Here is a 15,654-nt window from a genome sequence, read left to right on the forward strand (position 1 = left end):
AACAGGTTGCACTCTTGGCATATTAATATGTAAAAGCTGTAAAGAAATAAAGTTGTAAATCTCAAAAATAGCATTACTTTCTTTGATCTAAAAGTGGATTATTATTGCAGAGAATATTTAAAAGATTTGTTTACAAGTATATAATTTGGTAATCCGTTAATGAATTGGAAATTCAAATCATAATTTCGGATTGTACTGAAAAAAGTGCACAAATTGTGGTAAATAAAAGAAGCAACATTTACTATTCTTATAAATACTGAACTCTTCCTTAATTAAATTATTTATATTAATCAAATTAAATAACAATTTTTTATTATTATTGTCATTCTTATCCGACTCCAAATGCATTAAGAAAAGTCTTTAAAAAATGTATCTAAACCTGATGCTATTTTTAATATCGCAACTTTTGATTTGATAAATTTGTGATACTGCCTTGAACAACTTGCAACAAAGTTGCACCAGCTAAGTTGAATTTATGTGCTTGCCACTTGTGGCTGCCACGGTGGCAATGAGGCTATACATCAAACAGCTTGGAGGGCTTGCATCGGCAACCAAATCGCATCAATTGCATTTGCAGCGAGTAATATGTTGCAAATTGTCAGATGCTGCAGCATTTCGCTGCCTGCTGCACGTTTGTCAAGTTTATGAAAGAACTTGCCTCCTGCCTGTCTGCCGATGCTATTGCTGGGTGGCTGCATGTTCCGGCAGCGTGTTGACAAATGTGAGAATCTCAAGCGGCGCTTCAAAGAGTTGTTGTCGAGTTGCACAATTTATGGAGATGTGTTGCCCAAATTAGCCAAATTTTGCCCCGAAGGGGACTTCTTTAAAGCTTTGACTAGGTAATGAGATAAATACAGCAAGAAAGCTTCGATGCAAGATTACGATGAAATGGGTATCACTTGCATTTCCCACACTGAAAGCCCGAAAAAACAAGGAAAAAGAAAGAGATCGTCTTGCAGTCATTTAGTTATTTAGTTATTTAGACATTCACATGCAATTAGTTCAATTAATTTTATGCTAATTATGCGCCGTGAAGCATTTTGTTCTTAAGCACCGCCTGTTAGCTGAACAAAGAGCAGAACAGAAGAGATTGGAGGGAGGCGTGGCTATTTGCCTAGCGGTCATAGGGAAGGCGTCGTGAGTCGAGTACAACTCACTAACCAAGTTGGGTAAGTAAGTTATTTCCGCGTCACCTGTTAACCCACTAAAGAGTCTGTCCGAACATTGACCAACAATTAGTGTTACGCTTAGATGTGTATCTTTGACCAACTGGCCAGCAACTATCTAATTAACATATGAGTTATAGTATTAGCTTTTTTTTCGTGTAGTCTGGGCTAGTTTTCTGGCCTTTGGGGCGTTTGGTTGGGTGTGTGAATGTTTGCATACACAGTCGAAGTCTTCCATATATAATTGTGTTAGAAAAGCTCTATTGCTAATTGCTTGGCAGCAAGTCAAAGAACAATTAGCAAGGATCTATGAATTTCTCAAACAATGCGGTCAAAGATGCACAGCATAAATGGGGCAACTTTGGAGCTGATGAGTTGTACTTTAAATGGAAGTTGATGACTTAATGTGCATATTAATATGTAGGCTGATGATTTGTAGCTTAAGTGCATCATCATTTCAGCATTGTTTTCCCCCTAAACATATCTCATATATAGGGTAACTTTTGGCTGCTGATTTATAGCTTTAAGTGGGCAGCATGCATTAGAATACATATTAATATAAAAGGTAAAGTTTGACCAATTATTTGTTGCTTGAATATGTGAAATGCATTCTCAGAAATAGGTCAACTTTTGGCTGAAGATTTGTAGCTTAAATGTGTTATTATTTGACTGTTGTGTTTAAACAAAATATATCCAAAAATTTAAGGTAACTTTTAGCAGTTGAAGAGCAGCTTAAGTGAACAAAATATATACTAAGAAAATAGGTCTCTCTTAAGATTATAAAAAGTATACCAAGCAATACCTTTGCAGCAACATTTTTCTTAAAAATTTCTCTATTATAGTTAAGGAACATTTTAAGTTTAATAGTTTACAATGTATACTCGAAAATGACGATGATTTTTGCCTGAAATATAACCTTATCTAATTGCTGTTTGCAATCAAAAGTCTTTTATATATAAGGCAATCTTGCGCTGATAATCTCTATCTTAACTTTAACTGCATTTAACTCATAATTTCACCCAAAACTATCTATCTTCACTCTTATCAAGCAGCACATAAAAAGATGCATAGATACAACTAAAAGTTGTATCTTAGTTGTATCTTAGTTGCATCTTGTGAAAGGCAGCATAAAGTCTCGTCTGCAATTCATTTACATATGTTAGCAAAAAACTAATTTGCTTGAATGCTCATACTCGCATAATCTAAAAATTTGTATTTCTCGTTTTCTGCGACAAGTGACTCGCTGACACACAAAATACAACTGCGCAGAAATTTGCAAAAGATTTACAAATTTATGCTGAATTCGCGCATTTATGCCCATATATAAAATGGCCCAAAAATGTTGTCGTCCACAGCGCCAGACTCTATTCGGCTTCTTTTGTTGGGGAGGACACATCAAAGTGACTTGAGTTGCATTTGACTTGTGGTTGTAGTTTATGCAGTTGCAGTTTGCCAAATTTGGTCAATTTCACTTGTTCAGTTCGCGAATTTATGCCATTTGTAGCGAGTGCAGTTTGCTTTGCTTTTGACTGCTATGCAAATGTTGTCGCTATTATTGCATTGTAAGTTTACTTTCTACAACAAGATTTGCATATGAACAAGTGAAATAAAAATTATGCACAAATATTTTATTCGTTAATCCGCAGTTCACAGCTATATCAGCTTTCAACTCTCAGCTTTTTGGCCCAACCCTAAGAAAGCAGCAAATGTCAAATGGAGTGGAGGATGGTCAATCAAATGAAATCCACTTACAGTCTTCAGTCTTCAGTTTTCAACTTGCTTTTTGCTGTTTCGCCGACTGGCTCATTGCACCAATTTATCAGTTAGTCAAAGCATTTTGTCACGATTTGCCATAAACACCTTGGCTAAACGGTTTTCTCTCCTCTCCAAACGTTTGATTATTGTTATTATTATTAAATCGAAGTGATTTGTGCACAGGTCACAAAAAAGAAGCCGCAATCCACAGAGCGAGTCGATGATTCGCTGCCTGCATTCAAAGCAAATAGAAAGTGAACTTGTGTGCCAAGATCTTCTTTTTTTTTTTTTGTCTGTATTTTCTGTTTCAGACAGCAGGTCAATCGATGGCAACAATAACAAAAACAACAGCCAGTGCTCCTCTACATAGATTCACTTTTCAGGCCTAAACAACAAAAGAGCCCAGAAAAACGGGCTAATGATAATGTTGGAATTATCCCATTGCACTTGAAGAAGCCTCAGTTTGACATAATGAATGCCATTACGGCAAAGACAAAGTCGACGACGACCAAAGACAAGTCAAGTCGAGGTGAATAGTGTTTGAGTCCCCGTTGAGTGGAGGCGCCTTCTCTATCTTTCTCTATGTGAGACTCTCAGGTGATTCGATTCAGTATGCCTATGTATATAGAGTATGCTTGAAGTTTTGCTCCAGTTTTGGCTCCCACAATGGAGCGCTGCTGTCAAATGCAATCAATTAAGGTTAATTAGTAGCCACTTCCCAAATTACGACTACAAATGGAGCTGGTTTGTTAGCAACACTTATTTTCAACTGTGCAGTTGTAGTTGAACTTTTCGGGAATATAATTTATATATAGATATATGTCAGTGGGCAAAAAAAAACAAAAACAACTACTCTTGCGGTTTGTGGATTTGTGAAATTTGTGGGTCATTGTGCCCCAAGTGCCTGACCACAGCAGCTGTGCCGGAGGAGAGGCACACGCCACCGCCGCCGCCGACGCCAAACACTTTGTGGCCAGTGATTAATGGTGTGTGGATGATGAATTTGGCACAGGTTTTGCACAAACCGTGGTCGATCTTGCCCAGATCATCTGGTATGCGGTGTGCATGCCGCCACAATTGCGCGGCTTCGATTCTGAGCACAAAAGCCCAGCCTTGTTGGCCTGTCAGGCCGCCTGACAAAATTGACAGCCAACATTGACAACGGCGACAGCGTGGCATGGACAATGGAGCAACTGGACAACGGTAGCTCATGTTTGAGACAATCAAATATGGCCACAAGGCGTTGTACCTGCGACGTGACCCATATAAACAATGCTTTGGCTTTGGCCTGGCTTTGCTTTGCTATGGTTTTAAGTTCAAAAGGTCGTGGGCAGAGCTGTATAAATAGTATTTTATAAATGGTAAACAAAAGTGAAATTGTCAAGTGAGATTGGCAGTCAATGGCCGGACTTGGCTCTGGCTCTGGCTCCAACTATCGTTTTAATGGAGAGAGAATGCTGAAACATGTTTTTGGCCAAACACAGACTGACCTCATTGAGCGACTGTGCCCACGCTCCTCAGCACATACATACTTTATTGTATATATAGTATGCAAGTGATTGAGTGAGTGAATGAATGCATGAATGATATGCTGCCAGAGCCATTCGCTGAATTGCCAGCTTTGACTTTTGATTATCTGTTCGAGCCGGGCCGGTTTTTGCCTGACTCTTGCCAGGCACATTAAATGTGTTGACACGAAACCAAAAAAAAAAAGACGAAAAAACCGGGGGAATTCTGCGAAATGAAGCGAAGAAGCTGGCAGCAATGTTGCAGTGAAATGCCTGGAATCTTATGCTGATTGCCAGGCCAAGCAACAGCTGCCTGGGTAATTTGTGCCAAAAAAGCAAAAAACTCGAACCCGAAAAAAAAGTGAAGGCGTCTCCAAGAGCATCTCGCGAGCTGAGAGCAGGCCACTTTCATTACAAAAAACCTGGCACAGCCAAATTCGAAATCATTAAATTGCAAACAAGTATGGCTCAAAGTCTTCTTTAGTTTTTGGTCATGCATCAACTTCCTGACTGCAAACACAATAATCAAATACAAATACAAAATGCAAAGACAGCGGCGCACAAGAAAGCACTCAAAAAGTACAAGTCAAAAGCAACTCATTTCTTTGCTTTGCCTTTGACTTTGCAGCGCGATGACAGCTCAAAACGAGTTTGCTGCCTTTGAGCTGGATTTAAGGTTGTAGTTGTTGCTGTAGCTGTAGCTGTAGCTCGAGTTGAAGCTGGAGCTGGAGCCTGTGCCTGGACTTAGGCTTTCCATCAAACGAGACGCGCGGCTCGGTGGTGCTCTTTATTTTAATTTGCGCACCTAAGTAAATGCCCGGGCAAGTGCTAATGAGACATAACGACATAGCCGTCGCCAAGGCCAGAGCCTCATTTATTATTTTTAGCAAATAGCAAAACAGCTGCGACTTTGGACTTGGACTTGGAGTTGAACTAGCGAATCGGCTGTTGGGCTGTGTTGCTGTGCGATCTCTGTAAGCCTGCCCAGCATTTGGCATGCCAATATTTTCTAATATTCGCAATCATTTAACTTAATGCGAGCTCATTTATTTTGAGTGCCGCAAAAGATGTTGCAGGCCAGCCAAAGCAAGCGCAAGCCACTGGAGTTGCGAGTTGTCTTGCCGAGTCTCAAGAGCTCGATCTTTGAGCTGGGCAAACAAAAAGAATTACGTTCAATCCCACGATATTCGCTAATGAGCCTGGCCAACGCAATGTGGGCGTGGCGCGTTTCGCCTTTCCGTGAGTGAGTCCAACAACAAACAATTCAATTTTCATGGCCGCCAGGCGCATCGGCCGAAAACATTCGCAATTTATTGCCTAATGCAGTCAGCGTGCGTTAGATTGCACCACAGATTGCCAAGGACTGCTTGCTGCCTGTTGCCTGCTGCCTGCTTGAATGCTGGATTTATGAAACGGGCAGCACTCGAAGTCAAAGTAGTCGAAGAAGCAAGCAGCAACAGCAGCCACAACCACAACCTACGTAGAAATGTTAAGCTTCCCCCTTAGGGCGCTTGCAATTTGTCACTTTTGCAGTCTAAGACGCGAATTATATGGATGCTTTAAAGAGTGTCTTGGTCATGGTGCGGGATTATGTCGCTCATTGCAACTGACGCTAAAGACTGTGAGAACTGACACGACGCGTTCTCAAGAGGCATCATTAAATGCAGCAAACAAAAACAAAAAAACATAAAGAAGACCCAAAGTCTTCTCAATGCCACTTGTTGTGACTTTTCAACCCAAAACCAAATGAAAATGAAATCAGCGTCGGCGTGAAAATGAAAATGTTAGCGAGAAAAAGAGAAAACACTCTGCTTGGAGAGTGTGGAGACCGCATTTGGGTTCGCTTCAAGAGCTGTCAGTCAGTCAGTCAGATGAAGCAAAAGCAACTGCCGCCGTCGCTGCGGTCCATCCAGCGTGTCTTCTTTGGCATTTAGGGCTGCTGGCAACGTCAGTGGGTCAACTATTTGCAGCCACTGTAGCTGAAAAGGGGGCTGGGCAGTGCAGTTTTCAGTTGAGCAAATACCAATTGTGTGCGCAAAAAAAAAAAACAAACAAAATAGATAAAATAGACAAAAACAAAATGTGCGTCAAAACGAAAGACTTAAGACACGAACTCGGCGCGCCGCACCGCACTTGCTGCGTTTGTTTGGCGACATCAAAGCGAGCCGCCGACGTCGAAGCGTCATAGCCCACTTCTAACAACCAAAAATCAACATTAAATTATGGCAACAATAGCAAAAAAAAAGAAACACTAGAATAACATCGAATGCTCACCGAGTTTTTCTAGTTACCCCACTTAACGCACTCTCCACACTTTGGACTCTACACCGCTCTTCTCTTCCACTCTCCCACTCGCTTCTACTGCTGCTGATGGCATTCTGAGTGCGCGCTGCGCACGCTGTGAAAGTCGAAAGATACATGTTGTGGCTCAATGACAAGAAATTCTGGTCTGCTCATCATAATGAGGCTTATAAATGTTTTTATGGACGCAGTTCAGCCGTCAGAATAAAAACAACAAGAACAACAACAAGAAGAACAACAATAAGTTGGCAACAATGCCACAATGCCAATGCTTGTGGCAGATACAATTTGGCATGTGCACATTTATTAAAGCCATGCTGAGATTTATAAACTTTTGCGACTGTGTGGCAAATTGGTTTTTGTTTAATTGCTCGTTTTCTTCATTCGACTCTACTCTAATTCAAGTTGTCTTGTGGAATGCGTACGAACAATTATGCAGCTGTCTATCACACACACACAAGAAAATTTTCACTAATCGAAGTGGGGAGAAATTCAAATATATACAATTTGTAATCGATTGCTATCATTAGTTTTTTTATGGGCATTCCAAGCAATTGTCAAGCGAAGCGCACAAACTGTGCTGTGCTTTGATTTGTGTGGTCAGATAGTGTCTGATTAGCAGTTAGTTAGTTAGTTAGATAGTTTCCCTTGCATCGAGATTATGATCATCTGACCACTTCTTCCGCATGTGTGAACACACATCAAAATGGTTAGATAATACGAGTTGATTTCCAGCAGCGATGGCTTCCTGGGTTATGACTTTTTGCGGCTGTCAGCTGGCGATCAACTGCTGGTAACTACAAACTTGCCTGCGAATAATGCCAAGAATTAGTTGTGGAAAAATTAACACCACCCAGCAGCGGCAGCAGTGGCAGCAACGGCATTGACCACAAGGCTGATTGCAGCATGTGGCAAGTGGCAAGCGGTAAGCGGCAAGTTGGAAACTGAAAACAATTTACACAAAACCGTACGACGATCTACGACGAGTATCTGGCTGGCAAAACTCTTGAGATTGACTTGGCCAGAAGTTGGTGGCTCTTGGTGTCTTTGGTGGGCCAGCAGGTGGCCAATGAGCAGCCTTGTGCTTCCAAGTGCATTGACTGCTGTGTGGCAGCCAGCATCACTGTAATCACAATTGGAATTGGACTCTCTCTCTATCTCTCAGAGACTCGTCTCGTCTGCACTACGCAGATTGATTTGTTTTGCAGTTCCGTTTTGTGTTCTAAACTTCTTCTGGTTGCTGCTGCTGCTGCTGCTGAATTGCAATTTACCATTTACCATCTTGCATCAAAACATCTAGCAGTTATCATTTACCATTTGGCATTTACTGTTAGCAGCTGTGTTTTGCAGCTCATCTTAAATTGATTTCTAATACGGCTGCTGTCACCTTTGACACGTTACATAACGGCTTTGCCTTGTCTTCAACTGACGTTCAGTTTTAATGCGTTATGCTCATGTTTTATTGTCTTGTAAAGAAGCGCAGAAAATGGGCAATGAAAAAATCCATAACTTCTTAACGTTAGCAATAATTTGTCTTGTCTTTCGCAAAAGATAAAAGGAGAACATATGCGGGAAAATGAAATTTCTAAGGTAATGGCGAAAATACAAAAATATTATATAGAGTTCATTTAAAAGATCTAAATACAAATGGGGGAAATACCAGAAATATTAAATAAGTTTAAAGAGATGGGAGAACTATTTGTAATAATCAAAAGTTTTTTAAAGTTATTGTAAGAATAAAGTGTGTGATATCAATCGATATTCTTAGAAATAGTTTAGCCAGCTGCGCCTTACACATTTTTACACGAAATATTTGGAGCAATTACAGCAAATGATAGCAGCAGCAGTGAAGTCAAAGCGTAATGGCAAAAGTTGAGCCAGGAGGGAGACCACAGTCGACAGTTGAAGCGTTTACAGCTTCGTCACACGATTTGTTTCGAGTCGTTTGCCTTGGCCTCACACAGTTGCTTGGCTGCTTGGCTTTGAGCCAATCTGCCCCATCGACATGTAAGGCCCTTAAAAGCCATGTTTGTGCCTTGGCAATGGCCAATGGGATTGGGATTGAAACTAGGACTGCAAAGTTCTGAGGAGTGCAACTGGCGATTGAAACTGCGAACTGTGGGTGTGGCTCTTAGGGCTGGGCTGCGAAGACCGCACAGCACAAACGTTTTTGGCAATTATCAAGATCATGCGCTGCCTCTTGTTGACTCTTGTCTACGATAGTCTCAGTCGCAGTCGCAGTTGCGACTTGTTGTTCGTTAGACGTTTGCGTAGGCATCAACAGACACGCCCTTGCTTTAGACTCCCTTTACCATCTCTCTCTCTCTCTCTCTCTCTGAAGAACAAAAACAATACAAATACGAGTGTCTGGGCACATTTTGGGGTGCCTTCTGTGTGGACTTTATCGTGTGACCATTAGTGTGAAATCGTTAAAGTTTTAAATGCCACCACGTTTTGTATCTGTTCTGTTGTGTTCGATTCTGTTCTGTGTTGTTCTAGTTCTCGGCAGTGCAAATATCGTATTCGTACTACCAATTAAATTGGCCAACAAAACAAACTTTGGAGTGGAGTTTACATCTACAAGGTTTTAATCATGTGCTATTTGGGTTTTGCTCAACACGTTGCGTTGTACGATTAATTAGGCAATTAGAACAAGAGAAGGAGAAAGAACTGTAGTGGGAGCGTTAGAGAGGAAGGAAGTGTGTGGTGTGTGTGTGTTGTATAAATCAAGCGAATTATAAAACAATCGAAATGCCTATTGGCCATAAAAAATAATTGTGTGGCCATAAACAATCGACGTTCGGACCACGCAAATGGCCGCGTCAATAGCCAACACAACACAGCTAACAATGTTGCCAGCAAACATGTTTAGGCCAATTTGCTCGGCCTGCCACAGACTGTCAACGACTTCTGTTGCTGCTGCTGCTGCTGTTGCTGCTGTTTGCTGTCGGTGGCGGGCCCTTAGCATTCGCAGTTGACAGTGGCAGTGTGGCAGGAGGCTGTGTTGCATCGACATTGGCAATTACATGCAGCTCACGTGCTGTCAAAGTTGAAAGATGACAAATCAACTTGACAGCCAGAGGACAGCGCGCCAATTTGCATGGCAAAATGGCCAAAGAGACACAAAGATTCAACCGAATGATGGCAATGCAAAACAAGAGCAATGCTCTCTAGCATCTATGATGCTTGCCATGATGCTGCTGCTGCTGTTGTTGTTGCTGTGGTGTGCTGACGCCTGGCATTGTGTAATAATTGGCAGTTCGTGGAAAGCTTGATTTTGATAGCGATTAATTGGCTCGCTTGTTCAGTTGAGTTTCGTGTGGAATGCAGCTAAGTAAGTTGCCGCAACAACAACAGCAACAACAACAACAACACAGCATCTAAATTAGCATATTCGTTAATGGCAATTGCACTCATTTCATTGCTAAATTCGCATCATCAGGCTCCGTTCTCTTTAAGTTAGTCACAGCTCGGCGTGATTGTCAATCCATAAGACTATTTAGTAATTGCATTTTGATGGTTCCATCCTAGTTAAATGTTATGACGATCATATAAAAGTGAATTGAAATGGGCCACCGCAGCGACCAACAGCCGTGGCCATTGCTGTTGCCGATGCTGTTGCTGTTGTGGACTTCTTGTGGTAGAAGACAGCTTCCGTCAATTATATGGCCGATCGTAAGTCATCAGTTTTGGTGGAGGCGACTCAGCAGGAGTAGCTTTAGATCCCCGCTGTGCTTCAGCGTGAACAACAGCAGCAGCTGCTGCTACTTTTTACCGCCCTCTCTTCTGCTTTGTCTCTTCCCTCATCACAATAAAATGCTCTTTTGAACGTGGGCCCTCTTCATAAATATTTGCAGTGTTATGATCAAAAACTACGCACTTACGACTTTGAGTATCGCTTGTTGCAAATTGAAATTACAAAACTTTGAGTGTGTTGGGATAATTGAAGACATGACAACAATTCTAATTGCCAAGCATAACTGCAAACTTCATTGCCTTTAAGTGATTTGAACTAGCTCAGATTTGCGCATTGTCAATAGTAGTTCACATTTGCCATTTCTTTTGCCAAATAACTTGCTTGTTGTTCAATGTTTTTTTCTCTCTAGTTGTTGCCGCCAGTTCTCTTCTTGTTTTGTCTCGCAACTGTCTGCTGCCGGGCTAAATGTTTGTTTCTTTGGCCTGTTGTTCACACGACTTTCATGTTAGCAACTTGCTTTTCTAACAGTAAAAATCAATAAGTACCTGCAGTTTATTACGTAGCCAGCGAACTGAACTAAATAACTCTGGCCACAGAACATGCAGTAATCATCATTTAGTGTTTGCAGGCTCATGTTTTTCTAACCCGCTTACAGCCCCTCGCTTCCTCTCTCACACTCGCACACATAACAAGCCATTTGGCATTAATTTTTGCCCATATGCAATGGCCTGCTGTCTCAAGTCTCCAGGGACTGTCGTCTCCTCTTTCTCTAAGACTGAGCAAATATGTCGCATTACGGGACGAGAAGCAGCATCAGCAGCACGACAACTGCAGCAAATTAGTGACATAACTTGCCCGCTGAACACGACTTCAATGAGCATCAAGTTGGGAGGCCAGCAACGAAAACAAAAAAAAAACTCCACTCTCAAACAGAATTGTTATGAAATGCACTAATTTTGTAAATATAATAAAAATAATAAGAACATTGCTCGTGCTCGCTCTCATATTTGTCTGACCTTTGTGCAGTCGGTCATTTTTCACCAGCAGCAGCAGCAGCAACAGCGGCAGCAACAGTAAATCGCAGAAAAGTATATGAATTTTGCTTGATGTTATGTAAGCATTGTTTAGAACCTTTTCTTTTTCGGGGTTAAATGCCCATTAGAAACAATTTTGTAATGGCCAGTTAAATAACAGGGCTGAAATTTGTTTTCAAATTATTTAAGTCGAGCAAAAAAGCGGCCACAGCAATCGCTGTGGCCAAACCGAAGCATGGCTTCGCTGCCTTTGCCAATTTACCCAAATTAAAGCAACATAATGCAAGACGTGTGGGTGGTTCGGGGTCACCCAGCAGCCAGAACAGAAAACCACAGCGGTAAGTGCCCCGTTGGGGGGGGGGGGGGCATTTTGTGGGTAAGTACGTGTAGTTGATCTGCTTTTGAAAATTGCTTAAATTGAGCTGTTCCTCAAAATGATGAAATGACGCTCCAACATGACAAACTCAAGTGTCCGCTGGGAACTAAAAAGCAAACAAGAGCTGCATACGAAATTCAGTCATCCAGCGCATCGTGTGTTTGTGGGCGGGCCAAAGTAATGAGTGTAAGCATGCATTCACCGTCGAATTCTACGAAATTTGAAATAGTATGGTAAAAGTGCATAATTGTCGAAAAGTTTTGGGACAGTCAACAAATCACTCGCAAAGAAGTGAAAGAAGCTGACAGCTTAAGTGATTTACATAATTGTAGAAACTGATTTGTTAGTAAATACAGAAATATTTGATTGCAAGTTAAATAGATATTGTAAATTTTGGGCAACAATTGTTGTAAAAACTTTTAAGTTCAACTGAAAAGTAACTTAAGAATGCACACTAAAAATTTATCTTGAGGCTGTCGACTTTACTAAGCTCAGCATCTCGAACTCTGAAACCAAAACACCATAAAACTAAATGAAGAATTGCACTTAATCACCTAAATAGCACACAGAAGTACATATTTAAAATAAAGGCAGCAGCAGTTGCAAGACAGTCAGTCTACTATCAATACCTCGCTTGTACCTTTCTACATGCATATTTCACACTTGACATTTACTGGAGAGCTTTGTACGCTATCTGAGCGGACAGTTCATTATGTGCCATGCTTAACATTCACTTGTGGTGGTCAGTCAAAGAAAAGTCAAGCAAGTCAGTCAGTCAGTCCGTCAGTCAGTCAGAAAAGTCCACAAAAGGGAAGCTAACTAAATACTTAAGCTCTTAATTAAGCACCTATGTCAGGTTTTTCGCCTAACATCCTTGTGTCATGATCCCAAAAACCAAGTTCGTTGTCTAAGCCATTCGTTTCAGTTGCAAGTGGGTCAGAGCTTGGAAATTTTGTTGTATTGCTGCTGCTGCTGCTGCAATGGAAACCGGACCACAAATGTGCGAATGCACACACATGCATAAATAAATATCATTTGGTATATTCAGAAATTCGAATTTGGCCATGACCATGGCCATGGACTTGACTGCTTATGATCGGCTTGGCTTTGCTTGGCTTTGCTTGGGGCTGTGGGGCCAAGGCAGGTAAATGCAAATGCAAATAGTTGCAAAATAAATTTTCCCGCTGTTTGTTTTGGCAAGCGCACAATTTACAATTCGCACACATGCTGCGCAAAAAGCAACGAGCCAGAAGGTTAGAGACGATGCCAACGAAAATGAAAATAAATGCACTTTAAGGAGAGATTCCTGTCATCGGTCAAACTGTGGCCACAGTTGCTTGATATGCTATGCACCACACAGCACAGCACAGCCAAACAACTGTTGTTGCCTCGTTGTATATGTAAGTACACGAATTGTTGCTTGTTTTTACTTTCAAAACACATTGCACAGTGGTCACTTTGTTTAAAGCTTCAGCGTCAGCTTCAGTTTTAGCTTCATTTCTTTTATTGCTGCAATTTCACGGGCATGCGAATGCGAATGCGAAAATCATTAGCTGAAATCATTAGGGTCAATCAAGTTCGCAGTCTTAAGTTGAGTTAAGTTGAGTTTTGCGTAAGCTCTCTTCAAGTGAAATGATGCGAAACACTACTTGAATGTGTGACATTTTGTTTGGTTTTGGCTTTCAAGCTGTTTTTCATTTTTTTTTGTTTTGTTTTTGTTTGCTTTGGACCAAGATTTCGCTCGCAAAATGAAAGCGAATCACTTGAATGGCAGCATATTAGCATAGGTTCAATCACACTTAAAGCCATAAAACATGCTGCCAGATGCTATTATCTAGAAGGCTGTCACTCTCAACTCAAGTTTGAGGCCTTTTACTTTTTATTATACTTGGTATACAAAGGTTATTATTACTTTAGTGACACCAGGAAATGTAAAAATATTCTTGGTTAACATAAGATGATATAGCACTAACTTTCTGACTATTTATCTGAGATCTAAGAGACTATAAAAGCTAGAAAGTGCAAACTGGATAATAATAAATATAACGTTGAAATAAATAATACTAATTATAGATTAAATGGTCACCGTTAATTTGGTAGCAATTGAGCAAATATATTTGAAATAATTCATCGTGCAATACAATTCTTTGCTTTGGAAGGTAGCGAGACTTTGAATGTTTTCCCATATAATCTTTGATATATTTTAAATAATTTTGTACCAAGTCCATTTAGTATATTTTAGTATGATCACTATTAGTCGCAAAGTTTTTTGTAATTTTATATTTTTATGCCACGTATACTTCTCCTATACATTTTTCGGTATAATTATTTAGTATTTCTATTATTAGTTGCTTAGAGGTTTCGGAATGGTATATTTTTATACCAAGTTTAGTTCATCCATACCTTTTTTGATATATTGTTGTTGGTATATTTTAGTATCCTCACTATTAATCGTATAGTTATTTCGTTTTCAATGAAAATGAGTTGAAATTATCACAAACGAAATCAAACACTCTCGATTATAACTTTCTTGCTTGAATTTCCTACATTTTGAGTGGACTATGCAAATTGAGGTGATTCAGCTGGTTTTTCTTGCGGCCACAAACAGCGCCTAAACAAAGGTCTAAAAGCATCAACATATGTTGACGAATTTCTCTTTTTATGAGCATGTTCTTAATGCTCGGTATTCTTTTTTAATGTGCGTGCTTTATCGTTTCTGTCTTTGTCATTTCAAGGTTATTTTGGGCGTCCACTCCACACACTCACTTCATACATGATGTGACACTTTCATTTGGAAAGCCGCCTTCACCAAAAAAACACACAAACAAAACGTCTCTATTTCCTATCAGCTTACAGTCTTTGAGTCGTTGATCTGATGCGTAGGTTCCACTTCAGTAGCTGATGCTGTCAGTCCTTTCACTTTTAAATAAATAATAAAAAGGCAATGTCAATACCTAACGGCAAATGCAGCGATAAGCATTTTTGATTATGCTATTATTAGACATAAAAATTAATCAAGAAACAATAAATACCAAGAGAACAATGGAGTATATCGCAGGCGTTAATCGCTACCATTGTATGGCATTATCATTTTAATTTCTCTTCGAGAACTATGCAGCTTATCGGCCATTTGAACGAACCACACAAAAAGCTAGCTGAGCTACCTGAGCAGCATAATGGTCTGTCTGCAGTAGGCGTTGAATTCGGCTCTCTCAAACGTCTTACAAATTAATCAACACGTAAACGGGGCTGTCTCGTTGTTTGACTCAGTCAGTCACTGTTGTGTCTGTTGGCTATTGGCTGTCGACAGGTCTGGGGGTCTGGGGGTCTCAACAACATCAACAACAGCAACAGCAACAGCAAGACACAGGTAGATCGAATCGCACCTAAGCTGGCCTTTGTGCCAGTTAGAAGAGCACGCCGAAGAGCACACACACATGAGGTGGCTTAATGGGCTTTTTATTGGGTCACCGGGCGACGCAATTCACACAAAACACCCACTGCAGACACCTGCTGCAGACCCAAATTTCATTAATGGCCTTTTAACGTTGCGAATCGTGAGCCGTGCCGCAAATTCATGTGGCCAAAGTTGAAAGTTCCAACAGAGTCAAGAACCCACGTCCGATGGGTTCCAGCCAAGACTGGCTTTGCCTATATGCGATCAATAAAATATATTCAGTAAATAAATTTCAAAGTTAATGATTGCAGTGATACTGAGGACTGGAATTTTAAATTTGATTTTGTGCTATTGCTGCCGAATCAATAGAAGCCAACACACTTTTTTAATGAGTTCCATAAACATTTCTTAAGTGTCTCA

At 40.6% G+C, this 15,654-nt stretch overlaps 1 protein-coding gene across 1 annotated transcript in view; it reads left to right on the forward strand.

Moving 5' to 3' along the window:
• LOC117576396 (uridine phosphorylase 1) overlaps nucleotides 1-15,654 on the forward strand; it is a 239,162-nt gene that overhangs the window by 63,093 nt on the left and 160,415 nt on the right. The window lies entirely within an intron of this gene.

The sequence above is a fragment of the Drosophila albomicans genome, chromosome 2R (assembly GCF_009650485.2).
Source record: "Drosophila albomicans strain 15112-1751.03 chromosome 2R, ASM965048v2, whole genome shotgun sequence".
In the NCBI taxonomy this organism is placed as follows: Eukaryota; Metazoa; Arthropoda; class Insecta; order Diptera; family Drosophilidae; genus Drosophila; species Drosophila albomicans.